The following is a 22,013-nucleotide window of genomic DNA, read 5'->3' as shown; positions in this document are numbered from 1 at the left end:
GTCAAGCTGGTCTCAAACTCCTGACTTCAGATGATCTGCCCGCTCTGGCCTCCCAAAGTGCTGGGATTATAAACAGCTTTCTTGATTGATTGCATTTTTTCTAAGTGGTCATGGGTAAGTCACTTAACTCTGAGTTCATTCTCAAAAATGAAGTTAGGTAAATTTATTCCTCAAAGCATGTTTGAGACTCAGAGGTAATAACTGTGAGCATCTAAAAAATGAGTGCTTTCAACCACAGTTCATTTCTTCCTCCGTTCCTTTAGAGGTTAAAACTCTTAAACATTATGGTCAGTTGAAGAGCCAGCTTATCTATTCACCCCCACTGTAATACCACTCAAAGAAAAACTCAGTGTGAAACAGGGTACCTCTTCTTGGGAAGCCTCTACAACAGAATACTAACAGCTTCCATCACCCCGGCACTCCTGGACTTCCTTTCTCTCACACATAAACTTTGTTAAGAGCATATGTTCATTAGAGTGATGCCTGACTACATTTCTAAAACTTGGGACACTGTGGAACACAGTTCTGAGGTAAATACTACTACATAGGTAGTTGTTACTGTTCTCAGGCTTTGTTATAACAGAACAAAGAAATTCACACTACTTCAGAAGAGGATCTAATGAGACATCAGAAGGAACTTCCTAACACTAGGAATCATTAAATGCTGGAGGAATGGAACACAAAAAGAGATATATCTTCTTTCATTTGAATAGATTAAAAAGCGGAAAAAATTGAATAAATTAAGAGTACTTAGAGACATAAAGATAGAAAAGTTGATCTTTCAATTAATGCTTGTTATCATTTGTGGCCAGTAAATTCTACTGAGTTCTTGAGTTCTCTTGATTATGGTCAAAAGGCATAGGTGGCTTTCTAGAGTGCCACCTATGCTTTTAAATTGTAATCAAGAGTGATCCATTATAATCTTTATGCTATCTTCTTTTATACCAAAGTCATCAAAATGGTTTTTACACATGTACAAGATGAGTTGAGTCTTGCAAGAAAGAGTATGTTTTTCAAATCACCTCTTCTGCTCATTCTTTAACAAAGCAATGGAATGCCACATGGTTTTATCCTCAGCTTCTTCATAGCTGTCTTCATATCAGTATTTCTGAGTGTGTAGATGAGGGGGTTCAACATAGGTGTAATCACTGTGTAAAACAAGGAGAATATCTTATCCACAGAGAAACTGCAGAAAGGCCTCAGATAGATGAATACACATGGCACGAAGATAAGGCTGACCACTGTCAGATGAAAAGCACAGGTAGAGAGGGCCTTGTTCTGGCCCTGGAAGAAGTGTGTTCTCAGGGTGATCAGGATGATAGCATAAGAGAATAGTAAGACCAAGAAGCAGACAAGAGACAGCAGACCACTGTTGGCTATCATCAGCACCTCTACCACATAGGTGTCTATGCAGGCCAGCTTGATGACCTGTGGGACATCACAGTAGAAGTTGTCCAGTTCATTGGGGCCACAGAAAGGCAGCTGGATGACTAGTATGACCTGCACGATAGAGTGGATAAAACCCCCACACCAGCAGGCAAGAACCAACCAAAAGCATAGCTGGGGGTTCATGACTGTAAGGTAGTGCAAAGGGTTACAGATGGCAACATACCTGTCATAGGCCATGACTGTCAGCAGAAACATCTCACTGGCTCCTAGAAAGTGGAGGAAGTAGATCTGGGCCAGGCATCCTGAAAAAGACATGCTCTTGCCCTGCTGTAGGAAATCCCCTAACATCTTTGGCACAGTAACACAGCTCAGGCTTAGGTCAATGAAAGAGAGATGACCTAAAAAATAATACATAGGAGGTTGGAGCAGGTGAGCATGGGCTTGCACTGTTACCACTATCAAGAGGTTTCCCAGGACGATAGCAATGTAAAAAAAACAAAAATAGTAAGAAGAGAAATAGCTGCAGCTCCCAAGAAGATGATAGGCCCAGAAGAACAAATTCTGTCACGTTAGAATCTTGTTCTTTTTTCATCAAGCCAAGAATATCAAGTGACCTAGAGAAAGAAGAATTAAATCAGAACAAGGGAGATTTAAGGTAGATATATATATTTACACTATATATATATATATAGTATATAATATATAAATTACATAAAAATTATTTTAGCAAGTTCTATGAGGTAGTATAGGCAGTACACTCATATTGATAGAACGAGGAATTTTGTTCATTTCTTCCAACTCTTTATTCCTGTAGTACTTTTAAATTGCATTCACAATAAACTAGAAAGAAACACAATGACCTGGACATGAGGTGATAAGTGCTAATCTTTCCATTTCTTTTAATAGACAGAATAATGTCCTCTAAAGACAAAAGTTCTGGAATGGAGTATCTAGATTGAATGCCTAGCTCCACCATTATCAATGGAGTACTCTCAGGCAAGGAAATAAACCTCTCTGAATTTTATTCTTTGGTTATTCAATTTAATGCAGAGTTAATGATATCTCCCAAGATTGTTTTGAGAATCAAATGTAATGCCTATGTGCACCATAAAAAAAAAAACTAGATCAATCAAGATGAGGAAATATCTTACTCATCTTTGTATCCACAACACAATACTTACTGCATAGCAGAAGCTCAATAATTTATCAAATCAAAGGAAGAATCGTTTGTAAACAACAAATTGCTATGTTGTACAAAGGTTAGTAGTTACTATAAATAAATACATTAGGAAACAAATCATTTAGGAAGGATTGAAAAAGAGCTCATATTTTTTGTCTTTACTATCCCAGGTCACAGAAATTGGGAAGTTTGTAAAAATGAGGTAAGAAGAAATAGTCTCAATCTTTAAGATTTAGGGAAGCATCAGACTCGGGATGAGTAGGTCAATGATTAAAAGACACTAATCCCCAAGAGAAGACACCAAGAGCCATGACCCATATCATGGAGGCATGCACAAAAGCCCACCATCACCCTTTTACAGGACAGAGTAATAAGAGAAACCAGAGTTGTGTTGCTTCTGGACTTTTCAACAACCATAGATACTTAAGAAAATAAAAGATTTGCTAAGATATTGTTAGATCTATTTTCCCCTGCTCTACACTCATATTCATCCTCAACGTTTGGTGACAGTACCTTGGATTACAAACAGAAAATCAGAGAACGATGATACATTTCTTCCATTGAAGTAGTTAAAAATTAGTAGATGCCTCTCTGTCTAGAATATTTTTTATCTAGAACCAGCTATAGACAAAATATGAAATAAGACAAGATTTTATTTTGTGTCCCAAGCTTTGTAATCCATGTTGCACTTGGTTCTATCAAGTCATTCAGAGAATGTTATCCAATAAAATCCTTCATACTAGATATCAGGTATTTACATAGACAATGCAGGAAAGTACTTAAATTCTAAAAATGAAAACCTCTAATGACAAGAAAACTTTCTCTAGGATATTATTCCAAAATAAGCCAGTGAGAGAGAGATTTGGGGCTCAAGCCACCTTTGGATGCCTCTGTCACACCATGTTTGTGACCATCCTCTTCATCTGCCTATATAGCCAAGTGCACAGGCGCATCTAAATCTATAATCTCATAACTGATAGAAGGAATCACCTCACTTTCTAGAATCAATTGGAAAATAAAACAAAGCAAGAAATACAAGTTAGGGAACGATTTGCTGTTATATGTACAGCCCTACTTGAGCTCTGCTAAATTGAAAATTCTCTAATCTTTTTTGGATGCACCAAAGATTGTAAATTTCCATAAGGAAACATCATTTTGATGTTCTTTTCAGTTATCTAAAATGTATAATTAACAGGGGTCAGTCTCATTAAAATTATGGATCTAATTTTTAAAATAATCTTGGGGAAACTGGAAAAATCTGAGAAAGAGAAACCAAAGGTTTTTTTTTTTTAATTAAAAAAGGTTTCTAGAAACCAGAAAACAATACATAACCCTACACACTGTTATAATTTAGTCTCAAAATATGGCTGAGAAACAATGTGATTATTTCCTAACGTGAAGGCATAGTATACCAAGGGTGTATGGTACACTTGTTTTCTCCACCCAACATATGCTGAGAAAGAAAAGATTATATTAAAACAGACAATATTAAAATTAAATAAATCAGAAGGATAGATTAAATAAGAGAAGAATATGTAAAATATGTTATAACCCAAATTACTACAAACAATTTATAAGCCTGAGTTTATGGCCTACTTGCTTAAAGATTTAATATTAGGAAATTTCAGTACTATAAATATTCTGGACAGTTCCTAGGTGATTACTCTGATAAGATTTTGATTAATAATGATATAAAAACCTTTACAATTACATAAGATAAAAATAGGCAGCCCTGTATGTTAGTTATTTGAGTTTTAATCAAGGTAAGGGCTGGATTCTGGTTATTCTTGGATTTTTTTTAATCACAATAAATTTGCAATCTTCAGACAATATGAAACATAATACTAAACAATATAGAAAGCTCCCTTTTAGGTTTAATAACATTTCCACATTTGGTAGAGTCATCTCCCAGCTTCTGTGTTTCTGAAGTCTGATCACAGTAAGAAATTAAGCCTGTGACTGTTCTGTGAAGAATGAAAAGAACAATACACCCATCAACATGAAGGAATGTCTACATCCCAAAACTAACCCCAGTCACAACGTAATTTCCCTTGCCAAAGCCCTGCAGAGCTTGGAAAGCCACATTCAAAAATATCAGCTCCATTATCCCATTAGCAGTAAGATCAGACCCTATCAAGCATTTCATGTTTCATATCCTAAAAATAACCTAAGAATTTGAAAAAGTCAATAAAAATATTTTAAGTACACCAAATGAGCCAAAAAAAATTGAGAATGCTTAATGCAAAATAAAAGTCTTTATGGAAGGGTCCTGCTTGGAGAGAAGAGGACAAACTAAAGCACCTTAAATAATCAAAGGCTACTTGTGTACAGCTGAGCAGCTGGTCTCTCTTCTTTCTAAACAGGGAACCAGAGATGTTTATGAGGAAAATATGAAGAAAAGGAGTAAAATTTTTCTCCTGGTACTTGTGCATGTGTGTGTTTTAAGCATAACAGTATACCATATTTTGCTATTATGTTTGTCTTGTATTTATTTTGGTCTGTGTGGAGCTAAATGCATTATTAGAGGAGGAAATTTGACTATCTCAACAATTGAAAATGATTGGCTAGCTGGAGTTTCAATTGCATATGAATTCCTTTTAAACACATTTGATGCATTTTAAAATTTCTCCTGAAAACCAGGAAGTGGACACACCATTAGTTGAAGATGGTACCTAGAGTGGTATTCTCTATTGAGAAAGAAACAATCTTTCTGCTCTAAACTTCTTTGGCCTTGTTTGGAACATGGCATTCTATATTGTACCTGTGGAACATAAAGAGAATTTTAGTAAAAAGAAACTTTAATAATTAAAGAAATGGAAAACAGAATCTAGAAGGGACTATAGCAGAATTAGGTAGTCTTAAGACAACATTGCCATGAAACCCGTGCCTTCAGTTATGTGAATTTAGTCCTATCTTATCCAAATACTGCAACTATCTTCTAAGATGCCACTAGCCCTAGAATTCCTTGATGCTATAGGAATTTCACTGTTCTGTGAATGTTTCTAAGAGTAAATTTAAAACAACAAAACTCAAATGATCTCTTAAATTTAAAAATGATCAATGCCAGAGTATATAGAGAAAAAGAGTGAGGACAACAGTAAACATAAAAATAGCATCAGAGTCAAACAGAGGAGCAGGAAGGGGAGGGGAGATTTGAATAAACATATCTGAGAAACCTATGTCTTTGCTTGTCAGAAGCTATGTGGTTTCAAGGAAGGAAGATTTTATCCTGCCATTCATCCTACCAACCCTCTCTTCAGCCTCAGGCCAGCAAAATGGGCAATCCTCAGATGACCATCGCAGCTGCCCAGCACATGTCTTAACTGCTTCCTTATAAGCCAAGCCCTAGTTGAGGGCTGGCTGTATGAACTGGAAATATCTGCTATCCCTAGGACTCTAGCTGTATCTGAGGTTTTTATGGTTCTTACAACACTGCTTAGCTTAATGAGCCCTGGGATTCCCTAGGCTGCTGCTGTTTGAGTTGTATTAAATTTAGTTCTTGCTAGGAAGTTGACCTTGGGACCTGCAGGCTCTGAAGCAATTAGACCTGTTGCATAACAGAACCCACTTATTTTACTTACTTTGGATTGATTGATTTGTAATTTGTCATTGATTTGTTTGTATATGCCATCCATTTTCCATGCCTCAGTCTGTATCTGAAGAAGATTCTCACTGGTTTTTATCTCAACCATGCTCCTTGAAGTAGCAGAAGCTGAAGGATAAATACCAACCTAAGGTATTTATCTCTGGGATAATTCCAGGGATAGCTTGGTATTTATCCTTTAAAGTAATATAGAGTCTTGACACAACACCTGATCTCTTAAAACCTCAAGCAGCTTACCTACTGGCATTTATTCATGGATCGTATCCAGAAAACACAGCTGTTGTCATTAGTAATTTAATTTTTTATAGACTGACTGTCAAAGTCTAATTTTTAAATATCATGAAACATAATTCTCAAATACATATTGAACACATCAAAAACTGTATTTAACTAATTAATGAGGGATAGCAGGATAACAAAGCCCATATTCAAAACCCGTATTCAAAAAAGCCCATATTCAAAAAAGAATACGAAAAGTGTAATTTTACATAATTAGAGCAAAAAATGAACACTAAAATAAAATTGTTAAATTAGACGTAATCCAGTTAATGTCTCATGACACAGATTTACCCATGTAACAAACCTTCACGTGTACCTCTGAACTTAAAAGTTAAAAAATATCAACATGACAAAAATATTAATATTCTTTCATACAGCTCTAAAAAGGAGCAATATGACCTTAATCTTTGGGGTTATCTTTTCTACCACACTAAAAAGATACAATTTAGCAGTTTTCTATAACATCTAGCTATAAGTAATTATACAATGTCTGAGATTCTATAATTCGTATATAGTAAGTTAAATAAAATCACATTTGCTAGAGTCAGATGACCCTTAGCTGGGCTTGCTAAACAGTGTTTTTTGTTTTGTTCTGTTATTTTTTATTTCTTTGGGTACATAGTATGTGTATATATTTATAGATTATGAGATATTTGGGTACAGGCATATAATACATAATAATCACATCGTGGTAATTGGGGTATTCATCCCCTCAAGCTTTTATCCTTTGTGTTACAAACAATCCAATTATATTCTTTTGGTTATTTTTAAATGACAATTAAATCATTATTGACTATAATCACCCTTTTGTGCTATCAAATACTAGATATTATTTATTCTTTGTATTTTTTGTACCCATAACTATCCCCATTTTTCCCCATCCCACACCTTCACCATCCTTCTCAGTTTTTGGTAACCATCATTGTACTTTTTATCTGCATGATTCAATTGTTTTAATTTTTAGTTCTGACAAATAAGTGAGAATATGGGAAGTTTGTCTATCTGTGCCTGGCTTATTTCACCTAACACAATAATCCCCATTTCCATCCATGTTGTTGCAAATGATCTCATTCTTTTTATGGCTGAATAGTACTCTATTGTATATGTATGTACCACATTTTCTTTATTCATTCATCTATTGATGGAAACTTAGGTTGTTTCCAGATCTTGGCTATTGTGAACAAAGCTAAAACAAACATGAGAATGCAGATAACTCTTTGATATACTGTTATTTTTTCTTTTGGGTCTACATCTAGCAATGAGGTTGCAAGATCATAAAGTAGCTCTATATTTAATATTTGGGGGAATTTCCAAACTGTTTTCCATAGTGGTTGTACTAATTCACATTCCCACTGACAGAGTATGAGAGTTCCCTTTTCTCCTCTTCCTCACCAGCATTTATTTTTGCCTGTCTTTGGATAAAAGCCATTTTAAATGGGGTGAGATGATATCTCATTGTAGCTTTGAGGTACATTTCTCTGATGATCAGTGGTGTTGAGCACCTTTTTATATATCTGTTTGCTATTTGTATTGTCTTTTGAGAAATCTCTATTCAGATCCTTTGCCCATTTTTAAATTAAATTATTAGGTTTCTTTCCTATAGAGTTGTTTCCTGGTTATTAATCCCTTGTCAGATGGGTAGTTTGCAAATATTTTCTCCCATTCTGTGGATTGAATATTCACATTGTTGATTGCTTTTCCTTGGATGTGCAGAAGCTTTTTAACTGGATGTGGTCCCACTTTTCCGTTTTTGCTTTGGTGGCCTGTGTTCATCGAGTATTGCTCAATAAATCTTTGCCCAGACCAATATCTAAGAGAGTTTCCCCCAATGTTTTCTTTTAGTAGTTTAATTTTTTGAGGTCTTAGATTTAAGCCTTTAATCCATTTTAATTTGATTTTTGTATATGCCAAGAGATAGGGGTCTTGTTTCATTCTTCTGCATATGGATATCCAGTTTTCCCAGCACCATTTATTGAAGAGACTGTTCTTTCCTCAATGTACGTTCTTGGCACTTTTGTAGAAAATGAGTTCACTGTTGATGTACAGATTTGCTTCTTGGTTCTCTATTCTGTTCCATTGACATGTGGGTCTGTTTTTTATGCCAGTATCATGCTGTTTTAGTTACCATAGCTCTATAGTGTAGTTTAAAGTCAGGTAATGTGATTCATCCAGTTTTGGTTTATTTGTTCAGGATAGCTCTGGGTATTCTAGGTCATTTGGGCTTCCATATCAATTTTAGGATTGTTTTTTTCTATTTCTGTGAAGAATGGCATTGGTATTTTGATAGAGGTTGAATCTGTAGATTGCTTTTGGTAGTATAACATTTTAACAATGACTGTTTTGGAATATCTTTCCATTTCTATGTGTCTTCTTTAGATTCTTTCATCAATGTTTTACAATGTTTTATAGTTTTCATTGTAGAGATTTTCACTTTTTTGGTTAATACCTAGGTATTTAATTTTATTTGTAGCTATTGTAAATGGGATTACTTTCTTGACTTGTTTTTCAGACAGTTCACTGTTGACATATGGAAATGCTACTGACATTTATGTTGATTTTGTATCCTGCAACTTTACTAAATTTATCAGTTCTAATAGTGTTTTTGTGGAGTTTTTAGGTCTTTCCAAATATAAGATCACATCGTCTGCAAACAAGGATAATTTGACTTCTTCCTTTCTAATTTGGATGCCTTTCATTTCCTTCTCTTGTCTGACTGCTTTAGCTAGGACTTCTAGTACTATAGTAAATAAAGCGGTAAAAGTTGGCATTCTTCTTGTGCTCCAGATATTAAAGCTTTTCAGTTTCTCTCCATTCAGCAAAATTCTATCTGTGGGTCTGTCATATATGGCTTTTATTATGTTGCAGTTTGTTCCTTCTATACCGAGTTTTTTAGAATTGTTATGATGAATGAATGTTGAACTTTATCAAGTTTTTCAGCGTCAGTTGAAATGATCATATGTTATTCTCCTTCATACTGTTGATTGTTTATCATATTGATTGATGTGCACATATTGAACCATTCTTGCATCCCTGTGATAAATCCTACTTTGTTTGTTGTCATTTATTTATGGGAGCTAAAAATTAAAACAATTGAACTCATGGAGATATAGAGTAGAAGGAAAGTTACCAGAAAGTGAGAAAGATAGTGGTTGGGGGGATGGGAGGACAGGTAAGGATGGTTAATGGGCACAAAAAGTAGTTAGAAAGAATGAATAAAATCTAGTATTTAACAGCACAAGAGGGTGACTATTGTCAATCACAATTTAATTGTACATTTTAAAGTAACTAAAAGAATATAATTGAATTGTTTGTAACCCAAAGGACAAAAATGCTTGAGGGGAATGGATACCCCATTTACCATTATGTGATTATTATGCACTGCATGCCTGTATCTAAGTATCTCATGTACTCAATAAATATATACACCTACCACGTACATACCAAAGTTTAAAATAAATTAAAAAAAAAGAAAGAAAAGGCCAGGCATGGTGGCTCACACCTGTAATCCCAGCACTTTGGGAGGCCGAGGCAGGTGGATCAACTGAAGTCAGGAATTCAAGACCAGCCTAGCCAACATGATGAAACCCCATCTCTACTAAAAATACAAAAAAAAAAATAGCTGGGCATGGTGGTGGGCATCTGTAATCCCAGCTACTCGGGAGGCTGAGGCAGAAGAATCACTTGGACCAAGCAGGCGGAGGTTGCAATGAGCCGAGATGGCACCATTGCACTCAAGCCTGAGCAACAAGAGCGAAACTCAAAAGAAAGAAAGAAAAGGAAGGAAGGAAGGAAGGGGAAGCGAAAGAGAGAGAGAGAAAAAGGAAGAAAGGAGGAAAGAAAGAAAGAATGAAAGAGAGAAACTACAAGGCAATAACTTGACCATAGATGCAAAAATTCTCAACAAAATACTAGCAAACTGAATCCAACAACACATTAAAAAAACAGTTCACCACAACCAAGTGGGTTTTATTCCAGGAATGCAAGGGTGATTCAGTATAAATGATCAAAAACTTTGATACATTACACCAATAGAATAAAAGCCAAAAACTGTATGATCATTTCAATAGATGCAAAAAAAAATCTGATAAAATTTATCATTGCTTCATGATAAAAATTAAACAACTTTAGGCATAGAAGGAGCATACCTCAACATAATGAAGGCCACATATCAGAAACTCACAGTGGAAATCATACTGACGTAGGAAAAACAAAGTCCTTCTTCTAAGAACTGAAAAAAGACAAGGATGCTCACTTTCACAACACCTATTTAATATAGTACTGAAGTTTTGGCCAGAGAATCAGCAAGAGAAAGAAATAAAAGGCATTCGAATTGGAAAAGAAGTAGTCAAATTGTTTCTCATTGCAGATGACATGACCTTATATAGAGACAAACATAAAAACATTATCAAGACAACTCTTAGAAGTGATAAATGAATACAGTAAAGTTGCAGAATACAAAATCAACATACAAAAATCAGTAGCACTTTTATGTGGCAATAATCAACTGTCTGAAAAGAATTCAAGACAACAATCTTATTTACAATAGCTCCAAAATAAAAAAATATAATTCTTAGGAATCAATTTAACCAAGGATGTGAAAGATATCTACAATAAAGCCATAAAACATTTATGAAAAATTTTGAAGACAGAAATAAATGGAAAGATAATCCTGCATTCATGGATTCAAATAATTAATACTGTTAAAATGTTCACACTACCCAAAACAATCTATGGATTTATCAAAATACCAATGACATCCTTCACAGAAATAGAAACAACAATCCTAAAATTTGTATGGAACCTAAAAAAGACCTTGAATAGCCAAAGCAGTCTTGACCCAAAAGAACAAAGTTGGAGGCATCCTACTACCTGACCTCAAAGTATATGTAAAGCTATAGTAACCAAAACAGCATGATACTGGCATAAAAAAAGATGCATAAACCAATGGAATAGAATACAGAGCCCAGAAATTAATCCACAGGTGATACACAGTCACCTAATATTTTGACAAAGCTGCCAAGAACACACAATGAGGAAAGAAGAGTCTTTTCAATAAATGGTATTGAGAAAACTGGGTATCTATATGGAGAAGAATGAACTTATACCCTTATTTCATACCATATACAAAAAATCAACTAAAAATAGTTTAAACACTGAAACATAAGACCCAAAGCTGCAAAACTACTAGAACGGAAAACATAAGAGAAAAACTACACAACAGTGATGTAGGCAAAAGCTAAGGCAAGAAAAGCAGAAATATACAAATGAGGTTACATCAAAATAAAAAGCTTCTGCTCAAAAGAAACAACAAAACCAAAAAATGACCTACAGAATGGGAGAAAATTTTTGCAAACTATACATATGATAAGGGGTAAATATTCAAAATATATGAGGAACTCAAGCAACTCAATAGCAAAAAACACCACCACCACCAATAATTCAATTTAAAAGTCAGGCAAAAAAAACCTGACTAGACATTTTTTAAAATATGACATGCAAATGACCAAAAAGCCTATGAAAAAGTCCTCAGCATCACTGATCATCAGGTAAATGTAAATCAAAACCACAATGAGATAGCACCTCAGCCCAATCAGAATGTTCATGATCAAACAGACAAAAGATGGCAATAGTTGGTGAGAATGCAGAGAGAAGGGAACGTTTATACACTGTTGGTGGTAATGTAAATTAGTACAGTCATTATGAAAAACCATATGGAGGTTCCTCAAAAAATTAAAAATATATATAGTGTATGTTTAAGTATACAGTAGGCATTCAGTAAATATTTGTGGAATAACTAAATGCCAATTAAATTTCTTGTGCTCTACACAAAATTCAACTCAAATATCTCTAATAACTCTGCAGGTACAAATATTTGATGACCAGAGAATGATTTCTTTTTCTTCAAAATAGATATAGGGAGTATTATGGTAAAGCTTACCACTGTAGCTATAATGACAATCCCTTTCACTACTTAATTATTCCTCAGGAAGCTTTGACAATACATGGACATGAAAGAAAAAAGAAAAGATCTGCTTCTACATTTTCACTATTATTTAGGACATAGTAAGAACTGGCTTTTGATTGTGAAAATTCAAAATGATATCCTCTTTTAAACAAACACTATCAAAATATCACAAGAGAGACAGAGCGCCAAGTCCCAAAACGCTATGATGCAAGTAAATAGATATATAACACACTCACTTGAGCTTGCATTTCGACCATTAATATATCCTTTGAAGGTGGGGAAAGTCTTTTAGGGTTTACTTTTTGCAACCCATGAGAGATTACAAACAGGATCATGCAATTTCTTGGAAGTTCTTCACATGTCTTTGGCTCTGTGGAATAATATTTTGTCTCCTGTACCTGACCTTCTCAGCATTCACTCAAAGAGCGACTGGGAAGTATATAACATGTGAGTCACCCAGTTTTTTTGCAAAAATCATAGAAAATGTTTTCTTCTTGTCTTTGAGAAAACTAAGAATATATCTCAGAATGAAATGCTGGCAAAGAATGAAGCAAAACTTGTGTATCATCAGCAACACAATATTTTAAATGTTGATTTGGGAATGTTAGTATAGGTGGGGGGATATTTTAATAAATACTTGAATAAAAAAAAAGAATGAAGCTGAAAAATATAAGTTTTTCTTCTTGTTTCCCTGAATTCTGGAAGATATTTTTCAATTATGGTTCTTATCCCTTTAAAATAGGAATAGCCATATATACAAAAAGAATAGTATTTCAAGTGAAGATGTATATGAACTGATGAATTGCTGGAGAAGGGTATATTTTGGTAATTTTTGTTACTTGATGAGCAGAAGAAATATGGCATATTTCTCTTTCCAGCAATATTTTCTTTCTCAAGCCCAAATACTGATTTTCAGTTCCATTACATTAATAAGATTTGGTATTACACAAATTAGTTATTATTTAAGAAACAAAAATCTTCAGCTCATATGACTTTTTCTTGTTTTTGTTGTTATTTGGGCTAGAAGTTAACCGGAGAGTAATCAGGGGAAAAGTTTCATGTTTCAGATTTGCCTAGATAGGAAAGGCCTCAGAGAACCACCACAGTGAGATGCAAAATAACACCAAAGGTCAAAGGAAGAAAAAGGAACATGTGGAAGAAAGCGGTGAATAAAAAAACACGGAAACTTTCATAATATAAACTTTATCTGCCTTTCTTATTTTCCTGCAGCTGACTTGACCATGGTTAACAAATAACAAGCAAGTTGAACTTGGCCACTGTCATGCAGACCAGCTGTTCTCCCTAAGGTCAATGTCAAAATGGGCATATGAAGTTCATACATTCATCTGGAAGCGTATAAAAATATTTAGTCAGAGCAATTTAAGGGCCAAAGTATGGCACACTTCCTCACAGCATATAGTGTATCCAGCTGCCTAAAAATAAAAGAATGTATTTTTTATGCTAAACATTGGTACAGATACATGAAACAGCATAAAAGACCATATAGCCTCTAATGAAAGAGTTCTTTCTTATTACCACTTTAAAACACTACAAGTAACCTGGAGTAGCTGAAATTGAATGTATTTATTTGTGCTTTGGCATGGCACTATATTGAGAAAGAGTATTTTTAAATATCTTGGTTTTGTATTTTATTTTTATATCACTAATAAATAATAATGAATCAGGTATTCGTAGTACTGTTGAAAGAACTTCATACCCAGATAAATATAGTATCAATAATGCAGGTAAACAGAAGAAAGAGTAGACTCATTGTATATAGGTAATTTATTGGAATCACAAAACTTTGCATTCCCAGTTTTAAGTCTAGTGTTCTTAGCAAGAAAAAAAACTCTCCATAATTCATATTTTCCCACCTTTCTATTGTTGTGATTTATTAAAATAAATACGTCTAGGAATTGAGTCATGAAAGTCACAGTTTTGTTGTTTAAACAAATGTCTAATGGTTTACTACTTTATAATATACATGATAAAGAATTTTGGTTGTTTCCAAGAAGAAACAGCATGCTCCATTTCATGTTTCAATTACCTCTGCCATCTCCATGTCTTCCAGACTAATGAATGTGTCCAGCATGGAAACTATCAATTTTGTTAGCTACTTTATCCTCATGGGCTTTCCCTCAAGCCCAGAAATGCAACTCCTCTACTTCGGTCTCTTCTCAGTAACCTGTACTCTCACCCTGATGGGAAATGCAGCCATTGTCTGTGCTGTGTGGTGGGACCAGCACCTTCACACTCCCACGTGCACCCTCTTGGGAAATTTCTCTCTCCTGGAAATATGTTATGTTACTACAACTGTTCCTAAAATGCTGGCCAACTTCCTCTCCACAAGCAAGTCCATCTCCTTCATGAGTTGTTTTGCACAGTTCTACTTCGTCTTCTCTTTGGGGTATGATGAGGGCTTCTTCCTTTGCATCATGGCCTTTGACAAGTATCTTGCCATCTGCCACCCTCTACATTATCCATGCATCATGACGAAACAAGTATGCACTGGCCTCATCATCTTTGCATGGTCATGTGGTTTTGTAATCTTCCTAACTTCAGTTATTCTCATTTCACAGCTATCCTACTGTGGCCCAAATATTATCAACCATTTTGTTTGTGATGCTGTCCCATTGATGATGCTGTCCTGTTCTGAAGACATCAACACTCAGCTCGTTTACTCCACATTCAATTCTATCTTCATGATTGGCACCTTTCACTTTATCCTTTGTTCCTATGCTCTGGTGATTCTGGCTGTAATATGGATGCCCTCAGAGGCTGGCAAACAAAAGGCTTTCTCCACTTGTGCTTCTCATTTGGCAGTTGTCACCTTGTTGTATGGCTCCATCGTGGTGGCGTATGTTAGTCCTGGATCAGGACACCCAGTAAAAATGCAAAAAATCATTACCTTTTTCTATTCTGTGATAACACCTCTCTGCAATCCTCTAATATATAGTCTCAGGAACAAAGAGATGAAAAATTCTCTGAGGAAAATCTTCAGGACTGGAAAAGATGTTAATAAAATACAATAAAATAAAATATAAAAAAGAGACTTAATTAGACATGCATATTTGTCTACAGATTTATTATTTTATTTAAGAACTGCTATAATAATGAGCCATTAACATCTTAAACACCACTCACCACAATCTGCATTACTGTGGTCTTATTTAAGAATGTTTCAACAGTGAATTAGATTTTGCGTTGAAGTGAATAATAAGTGTGTAAAATTCTATGTCTATGCTAATCAGAACCTGTATATGTAATTCCACTTTTTAAAAAGAATAAAGATGTCTGTTTTGTATTACTGAGCTAAATCAATTGATAACACATGTGACAGATATCATAGACTGCTCTCACAATTAACACTATAATCCAGTCATTATCCACTAGGAGATACTGGCTGAAAAATAGCCAACTTTTAAGAAGTCCAGCTTGTCAAAATGTAGCAAGTGGTCTTTACATTATGTAAATAGGCCAATAGCCTTAGTTTGATATTCAGTGTTTTTTCAGAGAGTACACAACCAAGAATTAGGAATTTAAAGCGGATTCATTACCTGGAATATAGTGCAGCAAAGACCTAAACAAAAAGGCGAGCATTACTCAGGATATAGCTTGCTTTGTTGTAAACCCAGTTTAAACACAGGATTTGGTATCATAATTAATTTAGTATTAATACTGTGTGACTTATTTGAGTACTGCTGGGCAGTACTAAAATAAAATTCTTAAAATCCATTTTATAAAATATTTGACGAATATCTTGCTTTAATTTTGACTTTTGTTTTGTTCTATGGCCATTTTTTCAAATACAACTCTCAAAAACTTCATGAAAAGGAATCACAATATGAAATGCAATTTACAGAATTTTAATTTGTAAGCCTTCATAGCTATTTGCTCCAGAAAATGAGGTGCAACTGCAATTAGTTTTTGTGTCATAAAGAAGCTGAGTTGAGAATATTTTCTGGGTTTGAAAGGCAGGATTTATGTGAGTTCTGGGGAAAAGAGGGGTTGTTTTATTATACTTCACATGTGAAATGTAAATTAAATAGCTAAATACTTGCCTGAAAAACTCTTTTATATAGGAAGAAAATACGATTTAGAACTTCATTCAAACTGGCTTCAACGGTGGGCTCTCTTTAAAGTGCTGATAAATTTAACACTGAGTTTCACCTGTCCATGCCAGTTTTGTTTACCTTTCTTAATTATATGAGAAGAAATCATAGAAATTCTTAATAAAATAGAATCTCAACTGTTATAAATATGCACAGTGCCCATATTTGTAATTATCTTCAAGTTGATCATTAACCAATCTTATCTTACCAATATTAAATTCTATCTCATATGGAGCTTGCTGGCACTTGATAGAAAGAATTGAAAACTATTTGATACAGTAAAAAGCATTTCCGTAAGATACAAACATGCCTTCATTGTGACAATATCTCTTCCTCAGTTCATACCTATGGCTTCACGGTATTTCACACAACCAGCTAATAAAGGAAGAAAGAGCCTCAGGCTTGGCTCACAAATGGATTGTCTGAATCTACACTTAGAAAAGATAAAAACTGACTAATGCTGCAGCTTAACGCCTCTCCAGGGTAGCCATAGAATGCAGTGGTGAGGAAATCCTCGTAAACTGATGATTTGGTGGCAATATACTTAGTTGTCCACTTTGAATGTTGGCAGAAATAGCTTGCTATGCAAAATAGATAAGGATATGTGTAGAATAACGATTGTTGTAAAAAAGCTTCACTAAGAAAAGCCCCCCAAAATACAGAAAAATTAGATTTAATGAAATTTGAGGTGGAGATCTATGTATGGGCCTATGAGAATAAGCACAAAGTATGCAGATCTTTGTTTCTCAACTCTGTGCCCATTAGAGAGTACCCTCCAGAGTGGAGGCACTCAACAGCTAGGTGAAAAGAATGAGTCATCTAAAAATGTCAGTCAGCTCTGATTTCATTCACCTCAGAGCTTATAAAAGGGAATATAAAGAAAGTTGTATAAATGGAAAATATGCACGAGCCAAAAAATACAGGCATTATCTTACCAAGGTTGGTGACAAATCACTGAGCCACTGAAGATGCAGCCTCGATGAGAAACCAATGCTAAGCCCTCAATATGGCACCAATCTTTGAGAAAACCAGCCAGCAATGGGTGAAAAATTGATTACATCAAATTCCTTTTACTTTGGAGGGTGCAAAGTGACATGAAGGAGTATAGTCAATCTCTACTTCTTCATTTCATATTCACTCCCCAACCCCCTGTGATCTTGCTTTCTATCTCCTCTGCTCGACTAAAACTTCTTTTCATCATGTTTCTGTAGAGGATTAACAATAATCATCATAAGGGTATTTTATCTTAGGTACAAGAAAGTATAGTAACTCAAACAGATTTTCCAATCTACCATTACTTTCATTAGTCAACATTATCTTAGCCAGAGAAGATGTGAACTCTACATTTTGTAATTCTACATGTTTGAGTTTGAAAACCTTTGCTATAGACTGGGAATAAGTTGTTCTTGGATCAGTTGCTTGGGATGCAGCAAAAGCAGTGTTAAGAGAAAAGTTTATAGCACTTAACAATTACCTCAAAAAGTTAGACATATCTCAAATTAATGACCCTAGCATCCAACAAGATAGCTAGAAAAACTAAAACAAAGCTAGCAGAAAAAAAAATAACTAAATCCAGAGCAGACCTGAATGAAATAGACAAGAAAATTAATACCAAGAATCAATCAAACCAAAAGTTGATTCCTTAAAAGGATAAACAAGATTGATGGGATGCCAGCTACAGTAACAGAGAGAGAGAGAAGATTCAAATAATCACATTAAGAAATGACAAAGGTGACATTACAAATGATCCGAGAAATACAGAATATCCTCCAAGACTATTAGGAACAACTCTATGAACACAAACTACTAAATCTAGAGGAAATGGATAAATTTCTGGAAACAACCTCCCAAGACTGAATCTGGGAGAAATTAAAACCCTAAAAGACCAATGTTAAGGTCCAAAATAGAAGCAGCAATAAAAATCTACCAACCAAAAAAGTCCTAGACCAGATGGTTTCACAGCCAAATTCTACCAGACATACAAAGAAGAGCTAGTACCAATTCTACTGAAACTATTCCCAAAAATGAGGAGAATGGACTCCTCCCTAACTCATTTTGTGAAACCAGCATCTCTTTGATACCAAAACCTGGCAAGTGAAAGTTTATAGCTACAAGTGCCTACACCAAAAAAGTAGAAAAATTTCAAATAACCTAGTGATGTATCTTTAAAAACTAAAAAAGCAAAAGCAAGCAAACCCAAATTATTAGAAGAAAATAAATAATAAAGATCAGAGTAGTAATCAATGAAATGGAAACAAAGCATACAATACAGAAGATCAACAAAGTGAAAAGTTTGTTTTTTGAAAAGATAAACAAAATCAACAAAACTTTACGTACGAGAAAAAGGGAAAAGACCCAAATAAATAAAATTAAGACATAAAACCAATTCTGCAGAAATTAAAAGGATCGCTTGCAATCATACGCCAATAAACCGGAAAATCCAGAGAAAATAGATAAATTCTTAGATACATACAACCTACCAAGTTTGAGCCATGAAGAAGTCCAAAACCCGAACAAACCAATAATAAGTAATGAGATCAAAGCCCTAATAAAAAGTCTCCCAGCAAAGAAAATCCCAGGACGTGGTGGCTTCTCTGCTAATTTTTACCAAATATCTATAGAAGAATTAATACCAACACTACTCAAACTATTCCAAAAAATATAGGAACACAGAATTCATCCAAATTCATTCTATTAGGCCAGTATTACTCTGATGCAAAACCAGAAAGAGACGTATCAACAGAAGAAAGATACAGACCAATATCCCTGATGAACACTGATGCAAAAATCCTCAACAAAATACTAACAAACTAAATCCAACAGCACATTAAAAATTTAATTCACCATGATCAAGTGAGTTTTATTCGAGAAATGCTAGAATGATTCAACATATGCAAATCAATAAATGTGGTTCATCACTTAAAGTTAAAAACAAAAACCATAGGATCATTTCAATTGATGTTGAAAAGACAATCATAAAATAGGAGAAAATATTTGTAAACTATCCATCTGACAAGGGATTAATAACGAGAATATATAAGGAGCTCCAACAACTCTATAGGAAAAATCTGATCACCCAATTTAAAAATGGGCAAAAGATCTTGCTCAAAGGAAAACATATAAATGGCAAACAGGCATGTGAAAAAGTGCTCAACATCATTGATCATTAGAGAAATGCAAACCAAAACTACAAGATGAATCATCTAACCCTAGTTAAGATGGCTTATATCCAAAAGACAGGCAGTAAGAAATACTGGCTAGGATATGGAGAAAAGGGAACCCACTGTTGGTGGAAATGTAAATTAGTACAATCACTATGGAGACCAGTTTGGAGGTTTCTCAAAAAAAACAAAAATAGAGGTACCATATGACCCAGCAATGCCATTGGTAGGTATATACACAAAAGAAAGGAAATCAGGATATCTGAGAAATACCTGCACTCCCATGCATATTGCAGCACTATTCACAACAGCCATGATTTGGAAGCAACCTGTGTGTCCATGAACAGATAAATAAATAAAGAAAATGTGGTTCATATACACAATGGAGTAATATACAGCCATGAAAAAGAATGAGATCCTGTTATTTGCAACAACATGGATAGAACTGGAGGTTATTATGTTAAATAAAATAAGCCAGGGACAGAAAGACAAATTTTCCACGTTCTCACTTATTTGTGGGAGCTAAAACTTAAAATAACTGGATTCATGGAGATAGAGAATAGAATAATGGTTACCAGAGACTGGGAATAACAGTAGGGTTAAGGGGAGGAATGGATAATGGGTATAAAAATACAGTTAGATAGAATAAATAAGATCTAGTATTTGATAGCACAACAAGGTGACTATAGCCAAACATAATTTATAGTACATTTAAAAGTAACTAAAAGAGCATAATTTCATTGTTTGTAACACAAAGAAAGGGTAAATGTTTGAAGTGATGGATATCCTATTTACCGTGATGTAATTATTATACATCGTATGCCTGTAGCAAAATATCTCATGTACCCCATAAACATATACAGTCACTGTGTACCCATAAAAATTTAAAACGGAAAACATAAGATAAACAACCTGATATTAAAACTCAAGTGACTAATAAAAGAACAAACTAAACCCAAAGTCAGCAGAAGGAAAGAGATAACAAGGATCAGAATAGAAATAAACAAAATAGAGACTAAAACTACAATAGAAAAGAACTCAATGTAGTAAAGAGTGTTTTTTCAGAAGGATAAACAAACCAAGAAACCTTTAGCCAGACCAAGGAAAAAAGAGAAAGGACTCAAATATTAATACAATCAAAAGTGAAAGGGAGACATTACAACTGATACCACAGAAATCTAAAAGCTCATAAGGAAAAAAAGCTCATAAAAGAGTACTATGAACAATTGTACAGTAACAAATTGAATGAAGTAGAAGAAATAAATAAATTTGAAGATACATGCAAGATACCAAGACTGAATCATGAAGAAAAAGTATGAACAGACCAAAAATGAGTAAGAAGACTGAATTGTAATGAAGTCTCCCATCAAAGAAAAGCCCAGAATAGCTTTACTGTTGTATTCTACCAAACATTTAAATAATTAGCAATCCTCAAACTCTTCCAAAAAAAATCTAAGAGGAAGCAATACTTCACTTCCAAACTTTTTTTACATGGCCAACGTTACTCTGATACCAAAGCCAGACAAGAACAAGAAAAAGAAAAGAAAAGAAAAATTACAGGCCAATATCCCTGATGAACATAGATGCAAGAATCCTCAATCAAATACTAGCACACTGAATTCAACAGCATATTAAAAAGATAACTTACCATGCTCAAGTGGATTTACCCCAAGGATACAAGGTGGATCAACATACATAAATCTATAAATGTGATATACAACATTAACAAAACGAAGCCCAAAAATTATATAATCATCTAATTAGATGCAGAAATAGCATTTGAGAAATTCAACATTGCTTCATGAAAAGATTCTCAACAGAGTTGGTTTAGAAGAAATATACTTCAACACAATAAAGACCATGTATTACAAGCCTACAGCTCACACTATACTCAATGTACCCTCCAAATCTCAGGCTGAATTGTGATCCCCAATGTCAGAGGGGGTGCCTGGTGGGAGGTGTCTGTGTATGGAGGAGAATCCCTCATGGGATGGTGATGGTATCCAACCCAACCCTCAGGAATGGGTTTGTATTTTACCCATAGTAGAGTTACCATCAGATCTGATGGTTAAAAAGAGTATGGGACAACCTCCTCTCCACCTTGCTCCCTCTCTTGCCATGTGACACACCAGCTCCCCCTTTGCTTTCTTCAATGAGTAAAAGCTTCCTTAGAGTTCAGAAGCTAAGCAGATGCTGATGCCATGCTTGTACTGACTGCAGGACCATGAGCCAAATAAACCTCTTTTGTTTATAAATTACTCGGTCTCAGGTGTCCCTTTATAGCAATGTAAAATGGACTAACATAAATGTTATTGGTGATTTA

General features: G+C 34.6%; 1 protein-coding gene and 1 pseudogene across 8 annotated transcripts in view; both read right to left on the bottom strand.

The window, feature by feature from the left end:
- LOC129012641 (olfactory receptor 4N4C-like) overlaps positions 1 to 22,013 on the bottom strand; it is a 136,436-nt gene that overhangs the window by 49,431 nt on the left and 64,992 nt on the right. For 4 of the 8 annotated variants that reach the window (XM_063651337.1, XM_063651339.1, XM_063651335.1 and 1 more), the window contains exon 2: positions 15,326 to 15,420. The exons of 2 other annotated variants lie outside the window; for them this stretch is intronic. The gene's annotated coding sequence lies outside the window, so the exon portion shown is untranslated. Of the gene's footprint in view, positions 1 to 1,612; positions 1,720 to 15,325; positions 15,421 to 22,013 lie in introns of those variants that run through there. 2 more of the 8 variants (XM_063651336.1, XM_063651340.1) reach the window with 2 other exon arrangements.
- On the bottom strand, positions 1,039 to 1,981 carry LOC129013165 (olfactory receptor 4Q3-like; annotated as a pseudogene).

The sequence above is a fragment of the Pongo pygmaeus genome, chromosome 15 (genome assembly GCF_028885625.2).
Source record: "Pongo pygmaeus isolate AG05252 chromosome 15, NHGRI_mPonPyg2-v2.0_pri, whole genome shotgun sequence".
Classification (NCBI taxonomy): domain Eukaryota; kingdom Metazoa; phylum Chordata; class Mammalia; order Primates; family Hominidae; genus Pongo; species Pongo pygmaeus.
The sequence above is the reverse complement of the archived record's forward strand: the minus strand, read 5'-3'. Positions and strand labels throughout refer to the sequence as shown.